Source organism: Neoarius graeffei, chromosome 6, assembly GCF_027579695.1.
Source record: "Neoarius graeffei isolate fNeoGra1 chromosome 6, fNeoGra1.pri, whole genome shotgun sequence".
Lineage (NCBI taxonomy): Eukaryota > Metazoa > Chordata > Actinopteri > Siluriformes > Ariidae > Neoarius > Neoarius graeffei.
The window spans coordinates 882938-892290 of record NC_083574.1 but is presented as its reverse complement, the minus strand read 5'-3'; the positions used below and the strand labels follow the sequence as shown (position 1 = coordinate 892290).

Sequence of the window (9353 nt, the reverse complement as noted above, 5' to 3'; positions counted from 1 at the left end):
GAGGCGTGCCGGGCCGGCCGTGCTCTGATGGCTTCCACATGCTCATACGGTTTTCCAATCAGACGAGTGTTTCTCCTCCGTACAGCAGCGAACCCGGGGAGATATAAACGCCATACACACATCCACTCTGTCACTGAGCACCTGTGAGTGGGGATTGATGAGGACCGGCCAAGGAGCCTTCTGTTCCTCTGCCACGTCCTTTCAGGAGGACAGAGAGAGAGAGAAAGAGAGAGAGAGAGTCCATTTTCCTCCTCCTCCTCTTCATCCCCTTCTCCATCTGTCCATCCAGTTCACCTGTGCTTTTCTGTCCCCAGTCCTCCACACCATCTGTTCTTTCTTTCTTTCTTTCTTTCTTTCTTTCTTTCTTTCTTTCTTTCTTTCTTTCTTTCTTTCTTTCTTCATGCCACCAGTATCTCAATAACACACACACACACACACACACACACACACACACACACACACACACACACACACACACACACACATTTCCCCTCCATCACTCTGCTAACTATTCTCATGGCATTCTTCTTCTGTCCAAAATCTCAAAATGCTTAATATGTAAAAAATGTAGAAATAAAATAAAATACATTAGTTTGGCAATTTGTGTAATGAATAATTAACAAATTAATGATATATTTTATATGTAGACCCAATTAAAACAAATGAAAAGTTTAGTTTTAGTCTGAATTTAAAATGAGTTTGAATTTGTTTTAAATGCATTTTTTAAAAGCTGATATATCAAACATTAATTATTAATAATAAAATAAAATCAGCATGTTTGGAACAGAAACCCTTAAACACTCGCACACCATTTTAAAGGCATGAGTGCAAAGGAAACATATTTACATCAATAAAAAGGTAAATTAATTATTTAAAACATTAACACTATTACATTTATACAACGTATAAAGTTTAATATATCTTTACTAAATGTGTGTTTGTATAAATATTTTGCCGTAATTTCAGGGTGAAGAGAACAGATGGAGCTCACAGGGATGCCGAATATACAGAGGTGTTTTTTGTGAAATTTATTCCACCTTTTTTTCTCCCAGCTCCAGATTTAATAAACACTGTGGCAGTGTTCTTATTAAAACGATGATCAGAGATGTCCAGGACGTTACTGTGATGTTTCTCCAGGAATATTCAGGATGAAAGCAGCTGGTTTTGGTGGTTAAAGGGCTGTCGCTCTGCTGGCTGCAGGGTTCAGAATTCTGAGCTGTGATGAGCTGCAGGGAGAGGAAGGTGTCCCGCCTTTATTTCTCATCCTGAGAGAACTTACAGGCGCTGCACAGATCATCATGAAGAACCACCAACACCTCCCCCTGCACCTCCACCTCCACCAATATCTGCACTTCCACCTGCTCCTCCACCAACACCTCCACCATCTGCTCCACTGATATCACCACCTCCACTTCCTCCTCCCCCTGCACCTCCATCTCCACCTGCCCCTGTTCCTCCACTGATCTCTCCACCTGCTCCTCCATTAACAGCTCCACCTGCACCATCATACCCATCACTCCAGCCTCGGTGGCCCCATCGTTGCAGCAGTGTGATGATGTTCTCGGCCCTGTGACCTGCAGCTGCAGTGATTTTCTTTTCACTTTAAATCTGTTTTCTTTCAGATTTCAGATGTAAAGATGAAAAACTGTTTAAATCTCAGCAGCTTCCTGACTTTTTATTTCTCAGTCTTTCACCTCCTTCCATAAAAGCTCAGGTTGATTGACAGGGCAGAGGGAGTATGCCCCTCCCACCCAGAGGGCAATTTATAATTCACTAATTTAAAGTAGCTCACGAATTAAAGATTAATTAAGAAATGAATATTCAATAAAGTCTAAAATGCATTTTACAATATGTATGAATATTGAGTCTCGTCTCGTCTCGTCTCGTCTTCTTCCGCTTATCCGGGACCGGGTCGCGGAGGCAGCAGTCTAAGCATGGAAGCCCAAACTTCCCTTTCCCCAGACACCTCGGCCAGCTCCTCGGGAAGAACACCGAGGCGTTCCCAGGCCAGCCGAGAGACATAGTCCCTCCAGCGTGTCCTGGGTCTTCCCCGGGGCCTCCTCCCGGGGGGACATGCCTGGAACACCTCCCCAGGGAGGCATCCAGGAGGCATCCGAAAAAGATGCCCGAGCCACCTCAGCTGGTTCCTCTCGATGTGGAGGAGCAGCGGCTCTACTCCGAGCTCCTCCCGAGTGACTGTGCTTCTCACCCTATCTCTAAGGGAGCGCCCAGCCACCCTGCGAAGGAAACTCATTTCGGCCGCTTGTATCCGCGATCTTGTTCTTTCTGTCATTACCCAAAGCTCATGACCATAGGTGAGAGTTGGAACGTAGATCGACCGGTAAATTGAGAGCTTCGCCTTTTGGCTCAGCTCCTTCTTCACCACGACGGACCGGTAAAGCGACCGTATCACTGCGGAGGCTGCACCGATCCGCCTGTCGATCTCACGCTCCATCCTTCCCTCACTCGTGAACAAGATCCCGAGATACTTAAACTCCTCCACTTGAGGCAGGACTTCTCCACCAACCTGGAGCGGGCAAGCCACCCTTTTCCGGTCGAGAACCATGGCCTCGGACTTGGAGGTGCTGATTCTCATCCCAGCCGCTTCACACTCGACTGCAAACGGCCCCAGTGCATGCTGAAGATCCTGGTTTGAAGAAGCCAACAGGACAACATCATCCGCAAAAAGCAGAGATGAAATCCTGTGGTTCCCAAACAGGATTCCTTCCGGCCCCTGGCTGCGCCTAGAAATTCTGTCCATAAAAATTATGAACAGAACCGGTGACAAAGGGCAGCCATGAATATTGAGGTATGAGGAAAAAAAAAAAAAGAAATTCTCGAAGAAATTCTGGCAAACCGTCCGGCGCCTCAGGAGGGGGAAGCAGTACTCTGCCAACACTGTTTACAGTGCGGGTGGGGAGCTGTTGACCTCGACTGGGGACATTGTCGGGCGGTGGAAGGAATACTTTGAGGATCTCCTCAATCCCACCGTCATGTCTTCCACTGAGGAGACTGAGGCTGATGACTCAGAGGTGGACTCGTCCATTACCCAAGCCGAAGTCACTGAGGTGGTTTGCAAGCTCCTCGGTGGCAAGGCACCGGGGGTGGATGAGATCCGCCCTGAGTATCTCAAGTCTCTGGATGTTGTGGGGCTGTCTTGGTTGACACGCCTCTGCAACATCGCGTGGCGGTCGGGGACAGTGCCTCTGGAGTGGCAGACTGGGGTGGTGGTCCCTCTTTTTAAGAAAGGGGACCGGAGAGTGTGCTCCAATTATAGGGGAATCACACTTCTCAGCCTCCCAGGGAAAGTTTACTCCAGGGTACTGGAGAGGAGAATTCGACCAATAGTCGAACCTCGGATCCAGGAGGAACAATGCGGTTTTCGTCCTGGTCGCGGAACACTGGACCAGCTCTATACCCTTCATAGGGTGCTCGAGGGTTCATGGGAGTTTGCCCAACCAGTCCACATGTGCTTTGTGGATCTGGAGAAGGCATTCGACCGTGTCCCCCGTGGTATTCTGTGGGGGGTGCTTCGGGAGTATGGGGTTCGGGGCTCTTTGCTAAGGGCTGTCCGGTCCCTGTACGAACGGAGCAGGAGTCTGGTTCGCATTGCCGGCAGTAAGTCAGACCTGTTCCCAGTGCATGTTGGACTCCGTATGAGGAAAAAAAAAAAAAAAAAATTTTTTTTTTTCCTCATGAATATTGAGGTATGAGGAAAAAAATAATGCAAGTTTAGTGTAATTAGTAATTAATTCAATCCATCCATCCATTAATTATCTGTAGCCGCTTTATCCTGTTCTACAGGGTTGCAGGCGAGCTGGATCCTATCCCAGCTGACTACGGGCGAAAGGCGGGGTTCACCCTGGACAAGTCGCCAGGTCATCACAGGGCTGACACATAGACACAGACAACCATTCACACTCACATTCACACCTACGCTCAATTTAGAGTCACCAGTTAACCTAACCTGCATGTCTTTGGACTGTGGGGGAAACCGGAGCACCCGGAGGAAACCCACGCGGACACGGGGAGAACATGCAAACTCTGCACAGAAAGGCCCTCGCCGGCCACGGGGCTCGAACCCAGGACCTTCTTGCTGTGAGGCGACAGCGCTAACCACTACACCACCGTGCCACCCTAGTAATTAATTATAAACTTTAAAATAAAAAATATAAAATTAAATAATAACATAATTAATACTTAATAATAAAAATATATGAAAGTTTTGGACTGAAGTTAAAATATTTTGTTTTCAAATTTCTTAATTAATTAATGAATTAATTAATTAATGTTTACTGGTATATTTGTAAATATTTAGAAAATCATTAATTGTCAAACAGTACAGTATTTACTCGTCGTTTATTATGAAAGTTTTAACTAAAGTTTTACCATCATTTGATTTTTCACAGACAATTCACGTTAATATTTTCGACTCAAAATTAAAATATTTTGCAAAAAAAATTCATATTATTCTAAAATACTAATAAAAAGAAAAAATGAGAGAGACAGTGACACACACACACACACACACACACACACACACACACACACACACACACACACACACACACACACACACACAGACAGGAAGGACTGCGTAATTACTTTCAGATCTGTAATAGTTTTCCACCCAGTGTCCCTGGTTGCCATGGTGATGGGGTGGTTTACATCCTCCCACCCATCCGGGGTTAAAAATAACCTTCAGTGCAACCTGACAGTCCAAAGCCCTCAGGTACACGTGTGTGTGTGCGTGTGTGTGTGTGTGTGTGTGTGTGTGTGTGTGTGTGTGTGTGTGTGTGTGTGTGTGTGTGTGTGGTTTTCTCATCGTGCTGGTGGATCTTCTGTGATTTATCTCAACGTTGTGTTGTGGCCAAAAACGGAAGTCAGGTTGTTGATCGTTGTCTTGCTGTGAAACCTTCAGGCCTCCAGCTGCTGATCTTAAACACTCACAGTTTGAGTTCACTTTGTGTTAGAACCAACACAGAGAGCGGAGAACCCCGTCAGAGCGGATTTGAGAGATTAACACGGTAAGAGGAGCGTCGCTGTGATTTCGGAGGAGTGAATATTTCATGGATAAAGTGATGAAGGAAGTGAAAGTTTCTCTGTAAACATCGAGCAGATGATCAGATGATCTGATTCTCCTTCACACCGTGAGCACGAGTTCTTTACATCAAAGTGAAGAAACACAAACACTGGTGTTCTTTTATTCATTCCTCACACAGCATAGTGAATTAATAATAATTATAAATTAATAATTAAGTGTGATAATATTAACTACATCCTGCTCAGGATAAAATAATAAAATGGGTAATAAGAGTGTGTGCTGGATCAGGTGCTATTCTCTGTGCTGCTGAATAACGAGGGTGGGAGTCGTTCTGTTTAATTAACCCCATGATTAATTACAGTGATTAATCACAGCTCGCTCTGTTCATGCAGTAATATACCGGTGATCTACGAGACTCCAATTAGATTCATTCCAACACTTGCCATTTTCAAATTAACATCTTTTTATTCTTTTTCATTTTTAAATTGTCTCTTGATTTGATGTTAAGTCACATTTATCAGACTGCATTTTCTGTCCCTGATTTATCTCAGATTTAACAGTGTGTGTGTGTGTGTGTGTGTGTGTGTGTGTGTGTGTGTGTGTGTGCACTTAAAGACGGCGGTCTAGATGCTGAACTCCGTCTCAGACGTGTGGACTGAAGGACAGTCTGCCAGCCTCAGAGGTGTGACACACACAGGTGGTTTTACTAATCGGCATGTGGAGCTCAGAAACTCCACTGAATCATCTGTGTAACTCGACTGGAAATAAATCATAAATAAAATGAGATAAATTTACCGTCTCCCTCTGAACTTTATAAATATTAAACCTTTGCTTGATGAGATTTGATTTAAGTTAAAAACCAGTTTCTGAATGTGTAATGTGTGTTTGAGTGTTTTACAGACGGAGGAGTAAACAATCTTCAGATCCAACCAGCAGTGAAATGGATGAGGATGAGGGTGAGGATGAGGGTAAGGGTGAGGGTGAGGATGAGAGTGAGGGTGAGGGTGAGGATGAGGGTGAGGATGAGGGTGAGGATGAGGATGAGGATGAGGGTGAGGGTAAGGGTGAGGGTGAGGATGAGGGTGAGGGTGAGGATGAGGGTAAGGGTGAGGATGAGGGTGAGGATGAGCGTGAGAATGAGGATGAGGGTGAGGATGAGGGTGAGGATGAGCATGAGAATGAGGGTGAGGATGAGGGTAAGGGTGAGGATGAGGGTGAGGATGAGCATGAGGATGAGGGTGAGGATGAGGGTGAGGATGAGGGTAAGGGTGAGGGTGAGGATGAGGGTAAGGGTGAGGGTGAGGATGAGGGTAAGGGTGAGGATGAGGGTGAGGATGAGCGTGAGAATGAGGGTGAGGATGAGGGTAAGGGTGAGGATGAGGGTGAGGATGAGCGTGAGAATGAGGGTGAGGATGAGGGTGAGGATGAGCGTGAGAATGAGAATGAGGGTGAGGGTGAGGGTAAGGGTGAGGGTGAGGATGAGGGTAAGGGTGAGGGTGAGGATGAGGGTAAGGGTGAGGATGAGGGTGAGGATGAGCGTGAGAATGAGGGTGAGGATGAGGGTGAGGATGAGCGTGAGAATGAGAATGAGGGTGAGGGTGAGGATGAGGGTGTGTAAGGAATCCGTTTGGAAGCAGTCTCTCGGCTCAGATGAACACAGATGTTTTAAAAGCGTTAATCTAATCATTCTGCCAGGCCTCTTCCTTCACCTCCTCTCTTTTCCCCTCATCTTTCCCGTGCTTCTTTTGGAAGGGATGAAATGTGCTTTAATATTCCTCAGGAGCATCATGTCCTGTACAGAGCGATCAGCTGCACTTATTCATCCGCCTGTTAACAGCCATGTTTCTGAGGAGAGGGGACACGTGTGAATGCAATGAGGAGCTTCTTTGTTAGAGACAACAGGGAGAAATCAACGGAAGGCCAAAAAAAATCATGGAAAAGACAGAAACGAGGAGGAGGAGGGGGAGGAGGAGGGGGAGGAGGAGGAGGGGGAGGAGGAGGGGGGAGAAGGTTTGTTTATTATTTTCTGAAATGAAACCTGGTGACGATCATCACATTCACTGAACTCATTCTTTACTCAGCTGCACTCGTTACTTCCTGGACAGTGGATCAAACCTGATAAAAGTCCAATTACATCAGACCTTTTTGTCCCACTTGTGCTGATTGGCTGAACTATCAAAGGGGCGGGGCCACACTAACTGACACAGAGGAGTTTCCACTTCTTTGCGTTTCTCAGTACGATGACGAGCTGTGTATTTTTCTCTTATAAATAAAGAGGCTGGTGATGGACCTGATGTTTAGCTGCTATAGCGAAAATGACAACAGGAACGAACTGTGATTTCACTGATGTTGGTCTACTTTGCTAGTCGAATGTCATGAAAGAACATTTGGGAACTAAAGATGTAAGATAATGATTTTTTTTAACCATCAACCTTCACCCACAGCCGTGTTTCCTCTTCTTCAGAAAAATAGAATCAGAACCTCCACAGATTTCCTCTGAATAAAAGGGATTAGCCCTAAAAGTTCTGTATGAGACTGACGCAGCATGAACATCTGGAGCCAGATGATGTGACATGACATGAGGTGACATTCCTGTTCCACCCTGACATTGATTATTTTTCTATTACAGCATGTTGCCAAGAGTTTTATTCCTCTTACACCACAGCATTTTACCAACAATTACCATTTCCTTCGTTTATTCTCTGATTAGTCGTAAAGCTTTGCTTTAGTGTGTGAAATATGAAATATATGAAACAAAGATAAACTTGTTTTACCGTATAAAGTAAATTATAGAATGTTATCGAATCATTTTCGGTGGAACTGTCATAAAGGTACGTAATTAAACACATCAGGTTAATTCATTCCGCTGATGTTAGGTCTTGTCTAACGGGCGAGGCGAGGCGAGGCGAGGCGAGGCGAGGCGAGCGTGTCCTCAGGGCCTGAGGCTGATCCTCACTGAGGTTTCATAATTATCTCATAAAAGTCAGAGACACACCAATTGCCTGCTGCAACGTCCCGAGGCTCGGCCTGGCTGTTAAACTCCAGTTAACGAGTTCACACTGACCCTGGCACACACATGTACACCACCATCTCTCATTACGGCCGTATAAACCACGCTGCTTCTGAGAGACACATGAAGAACGAGAGAACGAGAGAAAGATGAGGCAGGAAAAAAAGGAAGAAGAATGTGGTTTCCAACATCTGCATCATAATCCACCTGTATAAACATCGTTTTTCATCGCAGGCAGCTGAAAGGAGAGCAAGATGGAGGAGTGGGGCATCGACGGCATGTGTCACTGTGCTTTATATCATCTACAGTATGTCTTACTCACGTGCCTTACTGTTCACACTTTATGAATATCATAGTGATAAATAATAAAGAGTGAAAATATGCATATGATGTTATAAAGCAGTCATAAGGTATTATACACACTTATAGTGATTTATAAACACACACTCCATGTTCTCGCGATCTTTATTCTGCATTATCATTTGTTCAGAAACTGAGAATCTGTTTCGATATTTTCTTTAAAAATGGATTCATATCAGAGAGAAGATCAGGAACGATGATGTAATGCGGTGTGAACGATCCTGTCAGGGCGTGTATCACTAAACACAACGCACAAATAAATGCAGGAAAGTGTGTTTGGTATAACTGATATAATGCATTATAAACACATTAATGTGTTCTGTTAATGCATAATAGTCATAATATGCGTAATGCCTTATGAATGCATTATAACAGGTGACTGATGCCATGTTAGATCATTATACACAGGGAAGTAATCATAATGATCAGTACGTTAATAACACTTCCCACGCCTGCAGATCTGAGGTGTTAATGTGGTTCTGTTCTTATTACAGAAAGGACTTGCAGATGAGGAATAAAACCCTGTAGCGCTTCACGTAAGAGCAGCGATCATAACACTACACAAGACCTACCAAAGCCCATAATACCAACTGACATAAACCGACATAAACATTTATAACTGTGTAAAAGCTATGATGTGTCATAAAGACTCACATCAGTGTTCTAACTCCTGAGTCATGAGTCGTAAGGTTGTTATGATGCATATTAGAAGTTCATGACAACTGACTTGTAGCTTTAATGAACTTCATATAACAGTTGTGATGAAACATCAAACTTACACCTCACATTTAATTGTTTATTACAGTGCTGCAACATTCATAAAGGTGTTATTAACTCAGCGTGAATTAAATAAGCTCTTGAAGCAGACATGAGAACGTCATGATGGTTAACGCATCTGTTAGAAATGTTTATGTAGGATCATTCCTTGGTGTCATGCAG

The 9353-nt window shown here is 44.5% G+C and overlaps 1 long non-coding RNA gene across 1 annotated transcript in view; it reads left to right on the top strand.

The window, feature by feature from the left end:
* LOC132887337 (uncharacterized) overlaps positions 1 to 5843 on the top strand; it is a 7724-nt gene extending 1881 nt beyond the window's left edge. The window contains exon 2 of the long non-coding RNA XR_009654807.1: positions 5660 to 5843. This is a non-coding gene — a long non-coding RNA (uncharacterized LOC132887337). The remainder of the gene's footprint in view (positions 1 to 5659) is intronic.
* The last annotated feature ends 3510 nt before the right edge of the window (positions 5844 to 9353 follow it).